Raw genomic sequence first — 17,479 nt, 5'->3', positions numbered from 1 at the left:
TATATATATATACATACATACAGTGCCTTGCGAAAGTATTCGGCCCCCTTGAACTTTGCGACCTTTTGCCACATTTCAGGCTTCAAAACATAAAGATATAAAACTGTATTTTTTTGTGAAGAATCAACAACAAGTGGGACACAATCATGAAGTGGAATGATATTTATTGGATATTTCAAACTTTTTTAACAAATTAAAAACTGAAAAATTGGGCGTGCAAAATTATTCAGCCCCCTTAATAAGTTAATACTTTGTAGCGCCACCTTTTGCTGCGATTACAGCTGTAAGTCGCTTGGGGTATGTCTATCAGTTTTGCACATCGAGAGACTGAAATTTTTTCCCATTCCTCCTTGCAAAACAGCTCGAGCTCAGTGAGGGTGGATGGAGAGCATTTGTGAACAGCAGTTTTCAGTTCTTTCCACAGATTCTCGATTGGATTCAGGTCTGGACTTTGACTTGGCCATTCTAACACCAGGATATGTTTATTTTTTAACCATTCCATTGTAGATTTTGCTTTATGTTTTGGATCATTGTCTTGTTGGAAGACAAATCTCCGTCCCAGTCTCAGGTCTTTTGCAGACTTCATCAGGTTTTCTTCCAGAATGGTCCTGTATTTGGCTCCATCCAGCTTCCCATCAATTTTAGCCATCTTCCCTGTCCCTGCTGAAGAAAAGCAGGCCCAAACCATGATGCTGCCACCACCACCATGTTTGACAGTGGGGATGGTGTGGTCAGGGTGATGAGCTGTGTTGCTTTTACGCCAAACATAACGTTTTGCATTATTGCCAAAAAGTTCAATTTTGGTTTCATCTGACCAGAGCATCTTCTTCCACATGTTTGGTGTGTCACCCAGGTGGCTTGTGGCAAACTTTAAACAACAGTTTTTATGGATATCTTTAAGAAATGGCTTTCTTCTTGCCACTCTTCCATAAAGGCCAGATTTGTGCAATATACGACTGATTGTTGTCCTATGGACAGAGTCTCCCACCTCAGCTGTAGATCTCTGCAGGACTTTGCAGTCTCCCTCTTCAAGTCCCCCTTCTGAGACTGGCTGCCTGTTGAGAACAAGTGACAGGCAGAACCTCCCACCCACACAGCAACCACCTCCTCCATATTCCACACCAGAATTCAGTATTTTAGTCTACCATTGCCATGTGACGGTACAACAAATCTCTGAAAATAAATTAAATAACACTATTGTACCAAAAAATATCAAAAGTTTATGTATTACAATCTTAAATATTGCCAGGTTGGTTTTCACAGCTGTTTCACAAGGTGTTCATTATTGTAAGTTGAAAGGTATCCTTTGATGGTATTTATTTGTTCCACATTATTCATTGTTGTATCATAGGACCTACAATAGATACAAATATATCCAACCACAAAGGTGCACTAATGAGAAATCATAAGAGGACTAGTGAAATTATAGCCCCCATAGCTGCCTCTTTACCACCAAAAACCAATGCTGGTACTAAGACCGCACTCATACTGGCAGTTCAATCACCTGCAACATCCCAAGTCAGCCCCTGCTCACCTCTGACAGGATATGAATCTGCTGTCAGCCCACAGCATATAAATGGCAACAGGAGGCTGCCATCTAAGTGTCAACACCTACCACACACCCACCCATAACAACGGCCATACTGCGTCAGAGAGAGAGTGGTAGAAACACCTCCCTAAGCCAGGCTATCACACCTCTCATTCTGCATCTGACAGAAGATACATATTCACACAAGGATCTCAGCGGTTGCCACAGCTAAGCTCGATCTCAGTAATCCGCTTTCACATTTCAGAACTCAGCAAACTTGGCTTCCTATTTCGCAACAAAGCATCCTTCACTCATGCTGCCAAACATACCCTTGTAAAACTGACCATCCTACCAAACCTCAACTTTGGCGATGTCATTTACAAAATAGCCTCCAAAACCCTACTCAACAAATTGGATGCAGTCTATCACAGTGCAATCCGTTTTGTCACCAAAGCCCCATATACTACCCACCATTGCGACCGGTACGCTCTTGTTGGCTGGCCCTCGCTTCATATCTCTCTTGTCATCCCCAAAACCAATTCGTTCTTTGGCCGCCTCTCCTTCCAGTTCTCTGCTGCCAATGCCTGGAACGAACTACAAAAATCTCTGAAACTGGAAACACTTATCTCCCTCACTAGCTTTTAGCACCAACTGTCAGAGCAGCTCACAGATTACTGTACATAGCCCACCTATAATTTAGCCCAAACAACTACCTCTCACCCTACTGTATTTAATTGATTTATTTTGCTCCTTTGCACCCCATTATTTTTATTTCTACTTTGCACATTCTTCCATTGCAAATCTACCATTCCAGTGTTTTACTTGCTATATTGTATTTACTTTGCCACCATGGCCTTTTTTGCCTTTACCCCCCTTATCTCACCTCATTTGCTCACATCGTATATAGACTTGTTGATACTGTATTATTGACTGTATGTTTGTTTTACTCCATGTGTAACTCTGTGTCGTTGTATGTGTCGAACTGCTTTGCTTTATCTTGGCCAGGTCGCAATTGTAAATGAGAACTTGTTCTCAAACTTGCCTACCTGGTTAAATAAAGGTGAAATAAAATTAAAATAAAAAAAACATAGCCTACTGCATGGTCATTTTCTCATTTTACTGGCGTGTTGAACAATATGCTAAGTCAATGAAGCAATCCGGGACTGTCCTAAATGAATGATCTAATTCGGCTCCATGGAGTGACCAGGATGCTCAACATTCTGACACCACAGACTGGCTATACTTTCTCCTGCCAATGACACACAGCAAGGATCCTGTTCCTTTGTTTGATCTTGTTGCCCAAAGACGATGAGAATATTAAAAAGTACCTATGACTGAGGAAAATGACTACAACCACTCTAATACTACAAACAGGGCGAATTACATCACACAAAACGGTTGACAATGTTTGACATATCTGAAAGACAAAGAATTGGAGACGAGAGCTGTTCTTATGCCAGTGATTGGCTAGCCTGTACGTCCAGATGTGCTTTCCCAGCTGTATCCTGAATGCAGAGCAGAGTTACTTTACTGCCTGTTCCTGCGCCCGCCGTCCATCTCAGACACACGGTGTGGATTACATAAGGCCCTCCAGGCTCCCATGACCATAGCTGGGCCTTCACACTCTGCCTCAACAGCCAACTATGAATCCCAGTAACCATGGCGGTCCAGGCATTCCACCGTGGAAGTGCCGAGACCCATCATAGGGCTGGGCAGCATACCGTATTTTACTATATACCAGTATTGAAGCACAGGCCGGTTTGTGTTTTTACTTTACCTTCTATAACGGTATTTGAATGTTTGGTTTGTTAAATGTGTTATGCTGTGGGTAACGTCCATTTTTATTAGGGATGCACAATATATCGGTGAGCATATCGGAATCGGACGATATTAGTTAAAAATGCCAACATTGGTGTCGGCCCAATGTCTAGTTTAACGCCGATGTGCAAAACCAATGTCAAAGCTGACGTGCATACCTATATCACGTAGGTAGATGACGTAATGACGCCACGAAAAATACTAAGCGCACACACCCACAACAACTAAACAAGTTCAAGTTGAGCAGTCATTTGAAAGATCAAGAAAATGTCATGAGACAACTCAAAAGGCGAAATCCATTAACGACCAAGATAATGGAATTTATTGCCCTTGACAATCAACTGTTCTCTGTCGTGGATGATGTTGGCTTTCGCCGACTGGTCGAGCACCAGCGCACACTAACAAGTAGTCACTATTTGTCAGATGTTGCCCTACCGGAGTTACACAATATTGTTGAAAAACATCCATGAGCTACTTGCTATGGCGTCACTGATATGGGTGTCACTGCTGTTAAAACTTACAAAAGTAGTCGAGGCTGTGAACAAGAGATTTGGTGGCATTCTCTGAGCCTCTTTAATGTGTCGCCACCATGCTCGATGCTAGGTACAAGGACCACTACTTCGATGCAGACAAGAAACAGGGTTCACGTGAAATGTTACAGACACAGCTGGACAAGATGGAAATGGACACGGTGACAGTGCGCACCGAGGAAGAGAGGCCACAGACAAACAGATCTGGAACTTCACTGCTTGACATGTATGATGAAATCCTGGTTGAGAAGGAAATGACTGAACAGAACAGCACAGCAAGTGGAAGAAATGGGTTTTGATGATGTTTTACTGGTAATGGGGTCATACGTAAATGCCAACAAAATAACTTTTTGGTCAGTGTGGTGTGTGTATGTCTACCCCTTATTTAACCTAGAACAGAGACACACTGGTGTATAATAACTCTCAGACCAAAATACATTCACCCCGAACTGTCGGAAGATCTCCCCACATACTATATCTACCTCTCAATATAATAAGTCAACTCTCCCCAGGGCAGCATTTCCAAACTCATAGTCATATTGACAAAGTTGTTGCGGCGATGGGGAGGGGCATGTCTGTTATTAACAAAAAAGATGTCCTGTGTTTCTGATGCTCTGCCACCAGAGGTGCACGGCAAAAAGCAAATTTAGCTTTAAAAAACAGATGTGATGATTTGATGGTGAGAGAAGGCAGAGCTAAAGTAGCCCAGACTTCCTCTCGGATCCATCACAGGCCAGGGAGTATCATTGATCAGACACACATGTTAGGATCTGATGGCCACTTCTCCCACGCCATTACACAATGAGTAAGCCTGTTTTGTATGGCCCATTGCTCCAGGTGGGTAGAGAGTGTGCAAAGCTGTCATCAAGGATAAGTGTGGCTACTTTGAAGAATCTCAAATATATTTTGATTTGTTGAATACTTTTTTTGGTTACTACATGATTCCATGTGTTTGTAGAATAATAATGAAGACATCAAAACTATGAACAATGTAGAAAATAGTAAAATAAAGAAACGCTGGAATGAGTGTGTGTGCAAACTTTTGACTGGTACTGTATTTTGAAAAGGAGACAAGGAGAGGATGGAGGAGTTAGCAAAGCCAATTGAGAATCTCCCTGAGAGTTCACCACATCCAGCCCTCCACAGACACACCCTCCCCATACCTCACATAATATACACAAGCTGAATATACACTGGAAAACAAACATACAGACAGCCTAATCCCTCTCAAGCATATTCTCATACTCAAGAGATCCTACACATAAGCATTCAAAAATACACATGCATATAAACTCAAGCTAATCACACAGTTAAAAAATATGCCTAACCCTCTCCCTACCCCAGGGCTCTGAAGTGTGACCAATTTGGTTGCATATGCAATGAAATATTGTTGCGGGCCGTTCTAAAACTATTCGTGGGCCCTTAACCATTTGTTTAACATTTTGTTCAGTCATGTTTGTTACCTTATTAGCTAGCTAGCTAACAACCTGGTAACTTTACCAATAAATTATATGCAACAAAAACATGTATTTACTAGAATTCATATAGGCTATATTTCAATAGATGTTTAACTTTTTAAAAGTGGGGCGCACCAGTGCTACCAATTACATGTTTTAAATTTAGAGCCCCACCACCAAACGTAGTCCACACACAAACTATAGTTGTCCTAAAATGCTGCATCACTTACCACAGAGCCATTTCTAATCTCTGTTCATCCTCTCTGTACATTTGATTATGGCTGTCTGTGTGTAGGTCGTCTTCAACAAAAAACTACACAAAATGTTTCCCAATAAATTAGCCTAGGTGGTCATACTAAATAAAAAAACAAAATGAAAAACAATGAGCCACAACAAACCAGTAGATTTACAGTCAGCGAGGCATGTCTGTGTTAACAAATTGATCATTTCAGATTATACTTTCATCGGATTGATTAAATTGAGGTCTGAATATATCTTACATTGGAAGAATGTGATGAGGTCTGTGGCTCGGTTCTGAAAACAGGCTTATTAAACACTACACTGAGGGTTTGATTAAGTTCACAGAGGATTATGTCTTCAAAACACATCTCTGACACTAACCAGGTTTCCATCCAACCGCTTTATGCGAGTAAAGTACATGTCGGATAAAAACAGGCTTGATGAAAACAGCAAATTTGTCAGTAACGTTTCCAAAAACAAAAAACGCTAGACAAAGTGGGATGTTTTTGTGTCTGTATCATGAATTATGCAAGAAATTGCTGTGGAAACACTTGATATAATCACCATATAGAAGTACACTTGGAGTCACGCGATATGTTTGTTGTCCTCCAACTACTACCTGGGAAAGCATGCAGTTTATTGGGCTACAGATGAAATAAATGATGAACTTCACAGGGTGGTGAAAGTGCACGGTGATGAGCTTTATGCTCTTTTCCAATAAAGATCCAGGGTCTTATTCTGGTGACATGATGATGGATGCAGTTTGACAAATAAAAATAATCTCACTATTTTGTCCATAACAATCTGATTAAGGCTTTACCCACACTATCTGTGCAGGTACCTGGACCTGAGTGGGCACAATCACGATATAAAACAACATTTTACGTGACAAAAAACATCCATACAGTTAGAAATGTGATGGAAATCCATTTCACTTTTTATTCCGGACATGGGAATTTAACTGCAAAAGTTATTTATGTGCACCATGTCATCATCAGGCCTTTAATCCACAACAAGTCAATTTGATGGAAACATCTCTGGTAGAACAATGCGTATTTTCAAAAATCTATTAAAAACAATGTGCGCATGAAAATCTGGCCCCCAATTGGATGGAAACCTAGCCACTGGCCCTAACTTGCATGATATGTCACAGGAACGAATAGGAAACTTCTCGGTCTTAAACAATGCTTTGAAAGGTTTGTGTGGGGGGAAATATCTGCTTTATGACGAGGTGTTATGGTACAGATTGAGGACAGCTCCAACATCAATAACATGGCACATGCAGTAACGGAAACCATGAATAACAAGGCGCACGCAGTGGTGGATGTCCATGAACGAAAGCAACAAAGATTACATGGGCCGACCCAGGTGACAGTCAGTTATGAAGAGGCCCAAGTAATTCTATGGGGCTCTAGGCTACACACTGCTGGACTACCTGTGTCCCATCGTTTCATATTCACATGTTGAACAAAGCTTTCACACACTGCTAGACTACCTGTGTCCCATCGTTTCATATTCACATGTTGAACAAAGCTTTCACACACTCCTCGTCCCCACTGCTTGAGCGGCAGACGTTGACTTGTTCGCATGGCATTACAACAGGAAACGGTGTGGAGAATGAAAAGAGGAGTGATACTACAACCCCATGCTATGTGAGGAAATGGCCTGAGATAGAGGTCTGTTTAGTTGGTCTCTACAATGGGAAAAGGGTTAAGTGTGTCCGTCTTCGGGTATTACCACTCAAAAGGCAGCAAACATTCTAGGGTTTGCCGGTTTTACGATTGCGTCGCCTATCAACGATGTTTGACAGCCAACGTCGATAGAGACAACATCGTGTTGTCACAAATGATGGTTTAGCATATTTGAATTTGACTGCAGGGCGACATGCCAAATGTCCTATTCCCCCATTTGCCATAGTCAAATAAATGTCTATGCATATGTCGTAGTTATACTATCAACATAATGCAAGAGAACCATGTAGATTGTGGAAAGAATGGAGAGCACAAAAGCAGATCAAATTGTCAGATACAGGGCCTAACGTGTTGTTCCCCCTTTCACAGGCCTTCTTAAGCAGACCCTCCATTGTCAGGCTTATCATTTTAAAATCAACCCCTTTTTCTCCCCCAATCAATTTGAACATGACTTGTTGGCCTAAGCATAGCCAACTCTTTCATGATCAACCATTGACTGAATCTATAGGCCTAACGGAGTTCCATCACAGAAAGTTGTTTGCAAATAGCCTAACTAAAAACATAGCTAGTAAGGGTGTGCCGACATGACTATAATCGTATTGGTAATCGTATCAGTAAATCAGTTGATAGTCGGATCGGATGATACTCGTGATCAGAAAAAAAAGCTGTTTTAATATGCCTATGTAGATGTTGGCAACATACCTCCCTACACGTTTTCACTGCAGAAAAAGCTGCACATTGATAGCAAACATCCTCGTCATGTGATTTATCATAGTAGCAGGCAGTAGCAATCTAAATGATCAGACTGAATATGCAAGGAAAAATGAACAGGTGAAATTATGAAGCGAGTGGACGGAGAAATACAGGTACACTTCATCCAATCAAATCAGCAGGATCAACGTACAGCCCGCCCTTCATCTTCACAGATAGGCAAACTAACCAGTCATGTAGACAACGTAGAACCTTGCACATAACTGACTGACATGAGAAAAATGCATGCTGGCAGTTGAAAATATACAAAAAGAATCATTACAAAAAATACTTGAATCATAATCATGTGCACAAAATTCCCAATATCCATTATGATACTTGTTTTGTAAAACTACCCAATAAAACCCTAACAGCTATTATAGTAATTAGAGAGAACAAACAATTGCAAGATAGACTAATGGATTAGGAAGTTAAAACAAACCTGGTACGTTTCTGCTTTACTTGACCAAATTGTAGGCAAAATAAATTGCGTCGTCAGAAAATCCCTCCTTACTTGTTGTGCCAATTTTGAGTATTAGTGTAGCCTACTTCTCTACTGTAATGAATGAAGTGACCAAGAGGAGAATCCACTTCCCTTATGCAACTGGAGGAAACTTGTTTTGCCATGATCTGGATTCTATTGTTTACAAAGTGGGATGAGAGCAAGTTGTGACATTTGCCTAATATCTGTAGCCTATCTTTACAAGCATTTCACCATTTAAATAGTTGTCCATTGAGGACCAGCTGAAGACCTCTCCCACCAAACAAAGAGAGCCCTCTGCCCAGTCTGCTCGAATGAAACTCCCCTCCATAAATCCTGCACTGGCCCTGTTGAGCTCCACACAGTGACAGGCCTAGGATCAGTCTCGCCGCCAGACCCCATTAACCCCTGGGCCAGCCTCAGGAGCAACCCCCATCCACCCTCTAGACCCCTCCACTCTTTGTGTAATGAGTTCCACAACTGTGTCCAAAATATGTTAGAGACAGCTGTGTGTGTGTGTGTGTGTGTGTGTGTGTGTGTGTGTGTGTGTGTGTGTGTGTGTGTGTGTGTGTGTGTGTGGGGTGTGCACACTGATCACCATAGCCTTCACTAAGTAATAGGCATGGGAATTGAAGTATTTGTGACCGCAGGTCACTGGATCGGTTGTTGCTCAGTTGATGTAGAAAAAGTATTCCATTTTTTTTTTTTTACTGCAGAGTAGAGTACAAATACAATTAAGCTAGGTGCAGATATATTTTGTTGCCACAGTGACAGACAAACTTTTCAATAACAGCAGACCAGAAAATGAGATTTCAGTAACCTCAAGAGCTTCTAGCAAACCACAAACACTGCTACTGTGGTGTGCTTTGTCTTAGCAGTAACCGGGCAGACTCTCTTCTCACATGTCCGTCGTGACACGAACCAAGGTCTTTCCATTGTCTCAGTCAACTCTAAAATAGGTATCTGCACAATTTCAGGCCAGGAGCAGAGCGGCTGTGTCCAACTTAATGCCACTTTGATTGTGAGATTCATTAAGAGGCTTCTCTCTGAGCCAGCTGCAGTGGATCATGCCACTCTGTCGGACCGATTGAGTCAACCAGAACATGCGCCTTGCACGGAATCTACCAGGTGCAGTCCACCAGGAAACCAGTGAGCAAGAAATGCCAGACAGCTGTTGTTACTCATTCAGTGAGAAAGAAGGATGGGAAGAGGGAATAGGCCTGGGAGGCTGTTTCACGGTGACTGCTTCATATTTCCCTCTGTGTTCTGCATGTCAACTCAAGTGTTTACAAAGGTGTGCCAGGACATACCACCCTCACGCCACTTCTATGACATTATGTTTATGTTGCAATGCAGCCAATCTGGATTGACATTATAGGGAAAGTCTGTAGGAAAGATACATGCCATATACAGTGGGGCAAAAAAGTATTTAGTCAGCCACCAATTGTGCAAGTTCTCCCACTTAAAAATATGAGAGAGGCCTGTAATTTTCATCATAGGTACACTTCAACTATGACAGACAAAATGAGGAGAAAAAAACCAAGAGAATCACATTGTAGGATTTTTAATGAATTTATTTGCAAATTATGGTGGAAAATAAGTATTTGGTCAATAACAAAAGTTTCTCAATACTTTGTTATATACCCTTTGTTGGCAATGACAGAAGTCAAACATTTTCTGTAAGTCTTCACAAGGTTTTCACACACTGTTTCTGGTATTTTGGCCCATTCCTCCATGCAGATCTCCTCTAGAGCAGTGATGTTTTGGGGCTGTTGCTGGGCAACACAGACTTTCAACTCCCTCCAAAGATGTTCTATGGGTTTGAGATCTGGAGACTGGCTAGGCCACTCCAGGACCTTGAAATGCTTCTTACGAAGCCACTCCTTCGTTGCCCGGGCGGTGTGTTTGGCATCATTGTCATGCTGAAAGACCCAGCCACGTTTCATCTTCAATGCCCTTGCTGATGGAAGGAGGTTTTCATTCAAAATCTCACGATACATGGCCCCATTCATTCTTTCCTTTCCACGGATCAGTCGTCCTGGTCCATTTGCAGAAAAACAGCCCCAAAGCATGTTTCCAACCCCATGCTTCACAGTAGGTATGGTGTTCTTTGGATGCCACTCAGCATTCTTTGTCCTCCAAACACGACGAGTTAAGTTTTTACCAAAAAGTTATATTTTGGTTTCATCGGACCATATGACATTCTCCCAATCTTCTTTTGGATCATCCAAATGCTCTCTAGAAAACTTCAGACGGGTCTGGACATGTACTGGCTTAAGCAAGGGGACATGTCTGGCACTGCAGTCCCTGGCGGCGTAGTGTGTTACTGATGGTAGGCTTTGTTACTTTGGTCCCAGCTCTCTGCAGGTCATTCACTAGGTCCCCCCGTGTGATTCTGGGATTTTTGCTCATCGTTCTTGTGATCATTTTGACCCCACAGGGTGAGATCTTGCGTGGAGCCCCAGATCGAGGGAGATTATCAGTGGCCTTGTATGTCTTCCATTTCCTAATAATTGCTCCCACAGTTGATTTCTTCAAACCAAGCTGCTTACCTATTACAGATTCAGTCTTCCCAGCCTGGTGCAGGTCTACAATTTTGTTTCTGGTGTCCTTTGACAGGTCTTTGGTCTTGCCCATAGTGGAGTTTGGAGTGTGACTTGAGGTTGTGGACAGGTGTCTTTTATACTGATAACAAGTTCAAACAGGTGCCATTAATACAGGTAACGAGTGGAGGACAGAGGAGCCTCTTAAAGAAGAAGTTACAGGTCTGTGAGAGCCAGAAATCTTGCTTGTTTGTAGGTGACCAAATACTTATTTTCCACCATAATTTGCAAATAAATTAATTAAAAATCCTACAATGTGATTTTCAGGATTGTTTTTCTCATTTTGTCTGTCATAGTTGAAGTGTACCTGTGATGAAAATTACTGGCCTCATCTTTTTAAGTGGGAGAATTTGCACAATTGGTGGCTGACTAAATACTTTTTTGCCCCACTGTGTATATATATATATACCCGAGAATCACAGGTGCAGTCTTTGTGAATGGATCTGAAGAGCAAGCTTAATAACCTTCAGTAATTGCTAATTAGACTGTCTGTTATTCTCAGCAGTGCTTCCAGTGTGGCTCAGAATGAGCAACACTAGGCAGATAATGCTGCTCGGCTCTGAACGAGCTACTCATCATGCAGAAAGGACTCTTATAAGCAAAACACACATGTTTATACATCGTATATAAACCCAGTAAACCACCATTTCCTCAGAACTATAAACAGTCACACACACCGAAAGGTTGTAGTCATATAGGCTAGTTAATTACAACAACTAACCTAGGCTAATAGCTTATTCCCCTAAGAGAGCAACAAACCCACTTAACAATTGAGCTCAGTCAAATAAAAATTGAATGGATTCTGTTTCTGGAATTGTAACGGGCAATAACGGAAAAGGGAAGGGACATCACCTGACTTGAAGGCTACTCATCACAGCCGGCCCCCTGGACTGTGTTCCTCATTGGGCTCCAATGGGCCGCGCCCCCCTTTCCGCAGTTATGGTTCCCGGAACTGACACACCCACTAAATTTCAACATGCTGGTCGCGTGGTTCCAAACATCGAAAAGGTACAAAAATCCCCAGTGTGAACCATTAATTCAAAAGATAAAAAATTGCATTTAAAAAACTGATACAGGATACAACACTGCACATACCAGAGTTAGTTGACAATCAAACTACTCATCCCATACAGCATTGCGGCCTGTATCGTCCAATCACAGAGCAGATACAACTCACGTGATCTGTTAGCGAACACGCGATGGCACATAAGGGCTGCAGTCCAGATACATAAGCTTACTAGGTACATTAATAGCTTCAGGTTGATTGTTATTAAGCTCAACATTAAAATTTCCACCAAGGAAGTTGTCTCGCCAATCATCACTCTCCCTTGCTTGGGCAAGGGACACTTGTATCTGCTCTGTGATTGGACAATACAGACCACAAGGCTCATGGCTTGGTGCTCTCTGAAACATTAACTGAAGTTAAAAACAATTTCTCAACACAGAGGTTGAAACATTCATAACCGATGTGCACTACTTCGTTATAATTATTTTTGCAATCTCTGTAGAAAATATAATATCTTTGTTGCACAGCAATATCACTATTGCTAATATTTGATACCACCACAGGTTGAGGATTCAGAATACACGTCCGGAACTCCTCATTGCAGCCCTATTCACAGTAACAGCAGAGTGGATCGTCCCAGCCAACACCAGAGGCAGTCAGTCAGTCCCCTCCCAGGCAGCACACAGCTCCAACACATAGCGGTTTGGAAAAGGACCTGTATTGTCAGCCCTGCTGTGACATCATGTAGAACTTACTGTATACTAACCCCCTCTCCCTTCTCCATCGCTTTTCCTCTAAACAATGACTGCTGCTATTTCAGGAATATTTCAAAAGCAGGACGTAAAAGCTCTTGACTTAAGGTACATTCCAGTGGTTTCTGGTTTAGCTCGTGGTGTGACTTAGGGAAATTGACATACCGGTATTCAACATAGGCCTATGCAAACTGAGGAATTGCGAATTTACATCTGAAAAGGTTTCGCACAGTGATCTGAAGATTTCCTCCCCTCTCAAAGTGTACAACAGACTTGTATAGCCTACTAGCTATTCCCTCTCATCTAGTTCCATTACGGGTTTCATAATGCTAGCAACACTGGGACTAGTAGTAAAACTGTCTGCCACGGTCTCCCTCCGGCCTCACACTGAGCACGGGATAATCTCTGCCCCCATTACCCAGTTAGACAGGGGGGGGGGGGTTGTCACACAAACAGTTATCCCTTCCCCATCCAAACCACTGGACTAACTGAGTCCAGATGACAGGCAGGGTACCGTGACTGCTCTGAGGCTGGACTTAAAGGAGGCTAAACCTTCTCTTCTCCCACTACCATGGATTATCAGCCGACTTGGTGATCTCAATCCCTGATTGGAGCAGATGATCCTGTTTAATAGAGGAGTCCGACTGAACTGCACTTCAAGGTGGGATTTCATTCAGACAACATATTCAGACACAGAAATCATCTCTATAAGATTTAAAGACCAACAACACACATCACTGATCAAGGGTTAAAATAAAGAGGTTATCCCACCTCCTCAGTTCCTTATCAGTCTTGAGCAGGGAAGCATTCAATAATGCATCAATAAGCACAAAATAAATAGGCTATTTCAGCTGCTTCATAGATCACTGTTGTGGCTTTATAGGAATAATTTACAGGAAGTGTTTGTAATATGCTTGATGTACAATGATATAATCAAATCAGAGGAAACCTTCAAGGCAGATTGTAGCCAAAACTAACTTAAAGCATAGCTTTTTAACAAAGTAAAATATATCATATTTGACAAACTGTTCTCTACCTACTCTTGCAGTGAACATCATTTGATATTGGATTGTAAAACAATTTAATCTATGCCATGCATTTTACTCAAAATGCCAATCAGAGCAGCTTGGCCTTGTTCAATAACCACCAGCAGCATTTCATAATATTCAAATATATGCTGAATGGCATTTGGAGCCAATTTTCCTTTTATTATTGTAATTAAACACTTGGCCTGGGCTCTGGCATTTAATACTACAACAGAATTCATGCAATTGACCTTATTAACTATGGTCTGTTCCTCAAAAGGGCCAATACAGAAATAAAGATCTTACCCCAATTTCATGCTCTCTCAAATTATGTTGACAGTGCAATTTCACTCTGTTCATCAATCAAGATATGGTATTAAGCAAAGCATGATCTAGCCTGATTGACATTCGAGTCAGTCCAATAAGACTTATGTTCAGCAATATTCTTGATGTGTATAGGTAGCTGCCAAAATAAAGGAAACACCAACATAAAGTATCTTAATAGGGCATTGGGCCGCCACGAGCCACCAGAACAGCTTCAAAGTGCCTTGGCATAGATTCTACGTGTCTGGAACTCTTATCAGAGGGCCATTTTTCCTTGAGAAATCCATAATTTAGTGTTTTGTTGTTGGAAAACGCTCTCAGGCACCGCTTCAGTCTCCCATAAGTTTTCAATTGGGTTGAGATTTGATGACAGACACAATCACACACCCTTTAAAAAACCCTATGTTCCTTTGAAACCCCTCTTTCAAAGTCACTGATCTCCTCTAGCTATGGTAGCTAAAATAATGGGCAAGTTTACTTTTTTATACATGACCCTAAGTATAACAGGATGTTAATTACTTTACTCGGGAACTACACCTGTATGGAAACACCTGCTTTCAACATAATTTGTATTCCTCATGTACTGAAGTGTTTCGTTTTTGGGGGACAGTTAACCTACCTGTAGAGCTTACTTTGGTAGACTATTTCTAAGAGACTCATATTCATGTAGTCCCCTGATAGACCCCTTATAGTAGACTAACCCTTTTAACTCTAAAATATGAGTTTGCTCAATGAACACATTGTTTCAATTCCTAATTGTAATTCAATAAATTATCCTACAGAGAGCACTGATTGACCTTTTGTCCCCCTCAATGCAAGTGTTGTTTTCTGACCATGATCGTAGTAGTAGGGATTTGTAGGTTGACTGGTGTGAGTCATGTTTTGGGTTAAGTATTCTCCCTACCTCTATCGTTACATGAAATAAGCCTTTGTTCATTTCTTTATGAATGTATCTGTGCAGTACAACTTTCACTTCTGCCCAACTTTCAGACAGGTCATAGAAAAGTAGGCAAACAAATATTTTGACAGGCAAACATGTTCTATAGGTAGTTAGCTACCTACCTACCTTACTTATACATTTCGAATAATATGCCAACAAAACTGTTTGTGTAAAAGCACGCCAAATCGTCGCCGCAGTACGCTTCTAAATTAATTCGGCAGTCAGGACACCTAACGTCAACAACAACCAACGCGAATAACCGCGCAGTGTTGATAAACGTATCACAAATCAATGAATCTGGCCATAGGAGTAACTGATTAATTTGTCCCAGTGCCCACTATCTAGGTAGTCAGCCAAATGGATTAAATACATTACTAAAACACGGGCATTTCAGAAGATGCCTGGTTGGTGACAAACGCTTACTAGCTAGTTAACTACTTTAGGTACCCTGCTAACTATGCTACCTAGCTAATGGTTTGTTGTTTTATGACAAGGTCTAACTAGTCATCAATTGAAATCATCCGAGTTTGCATTAGGTTTCTAGAAAGGTTCGCTATACCATCAAGTATATCAAATTCTGTATGCTTGTTAGCGATCGAACATTATTTATATGATACGGTCAACTAGCTAGCTGGCTAGTTAGCTGTTAGCTAGCTAACATTGTTTAGCTCGGTGTTAGCTCGCTAACAAATGATAGCTACTGGTTTGTCTAGCTAGCTGGAGCGTGTCAACCTTAGCAGCAGTACGGGTAAAATAGCTAACAAATAAGATGACCATTTTACCGTATAATTCCAGTCTTTGATGTTGTTCCTAATGTATTAGCTAGTTTCCGCTTTTGGTGTGGGTTTATTTTTTCCAGAAGTAATCCACATGAAAGAAGCGTTTTCGTTCTCAATCGCTCCACTCCTTTCTACTTGCGGCAAATGTCGCGTCTACTCCATAGACTATAAAAAATACTCTCCCCGAGAATGGTGCTGAAACGCCTCTCTTGATTCAGGTCTTTTGATAGGTCGCATGTTCTCGCACACTCTTGCTCTCTCCTCTCAAACCCTCTCGTTCAATCAGACAAGTAAGCCTTTGCCCTATTTCGTGTGCCTAATATCTTATTTTTTATTATGATTTCTCGTGTGTTTTTGTTCTACCTTATGTTCTTGTTAGTATTACATTGTTATTGATTACTGCATTGTTGGGTTTAGAGATTGCAAGAGAGGCATTTCCATGTACTTGTGCACGTGACATTAAACAACTCGACACTTGAAACTAGAAAATAAACAAAGAGCACAGATTTTCAATTTAATCTGATGCTGCTATTTTGAAAAGACCAACAGTGTGAAAGAGTCTCACCCTCCGATTAGTTAGACTGACACATAGCTAATAATTTGTAGTAAAATAATTGTATTTATTTTACTAGGCAAGTCAGTTAAGAACAAATTCTTATTTTCAATGACGGCCTAGGATCAGTGAGTTAACTGCCTGTTCAGGGGCAGAACGACAGATTTGTACCTTGTCAGCTCGGGGATTTGAACTTGCTCTAACCACTAGGCTACCCTTCCGCCCCACCATTGTTGTGGGGCAACCTTTCACTTATCCTATATTGCTTGTAGCCTAGCAAGTCAAAAAAAGACAAATAAGAAATCAATTCAGAGAGGGTAAACAACCATGGGGCAGAGGTGAGCTTTTCCATTTGAGAAATGTAGGCTATGCATTTAGAGTTAAATTAAAATATACCCCCCCCCCCTTCTCTCTCAATTTCAATTTAAAGGGCTTTATTGGCATGGGAAACATGTTAACATTGCCAAAGCAAGTTAAATAGATAATAAACAAAAGTGAAATTAACAATAAAAAAATGTACAGTAAACATTACACTCACAAATGTTCCAAAAGACTCTCTCTCTCTCTCTCTCTCTCTCTCAGACACACGTTTTTTCAAATATCCATAACCTGTGGAGATTGCATAATGGGTCATTCCTCCTCGTGCTGTGGCACTTCAGGACCTCTACATCTGTGCAGTTTGATGCCCAGCGAGGGAACAAGCTGTGAATACAGCGACTAACATTGAAAAATAGTATTTGGGAGATCACAGCATTCCATGCTGTGGGCTTAGCAGATGATGTAGGTGAAGGCCAGTGCCCTGTTAATGGTCTGAAACCATTCACCTCTGGCCCTGCATGAACCCCCACCACTACATAGTCTCCATCTAACATCTAACAGTCAAAAGACACAAGTCAGTTACAATTGAGGGACTTTAAACTTAGATCATTTCTCAGTGAGAGAGTGAGTTTGCCCTCTGAAAATAAATCCCTGAAAATATTATTCACCTCTTAATCCTGGATT

At 41.4% G+C, this 17,479-nt stretch overlaps 1 protein-coding gene across 15 annotated transcripts in view; it reads right to left on the bottom strand.

Moving 5' to 3' along the window:
• LOC135514179 (nuclear receptor corepressor 2-like) overlaps positions 1-16,103 on the bottom strand; it is a 131,930-nt gene extending 115,827 nt beyond the window's left edge. For all 15 annotated transcript variants that reach the window (XM_064937444.1, XM_064937458.1, XM_064937454.1 and 12 more), the window contains exon 1: positions 15,928-16,103. The gene's annotated coding sequence lies outside the window, so the exon portion shown is untranslated. The remainder of the gene's footprint in view (positions 1-15,927) is intronic.
• Positions 16,104-17,479: the final 1,376 nt, after the last annotated feature.

The sequence above is a fragment of the Oncorhynchus masou genome, chromosome 25 (genome assembly GCF_036934945.1).
Source record: "Oncorhynchus masou masou isolate Uvic2021 chromosome 25, UVic_Omas_1.1, whole genome shotgun sequence".
Lineage (NCBI taxonomy): Eukaryota > Metazoa > Chordata > Actinopteri > Salmoniformes > Salmonidae > Oncorhynchus > Oncorhynchus masou.
This window is presented reverse-complemented; position numbering and strand designations above follow the sequence as displayed.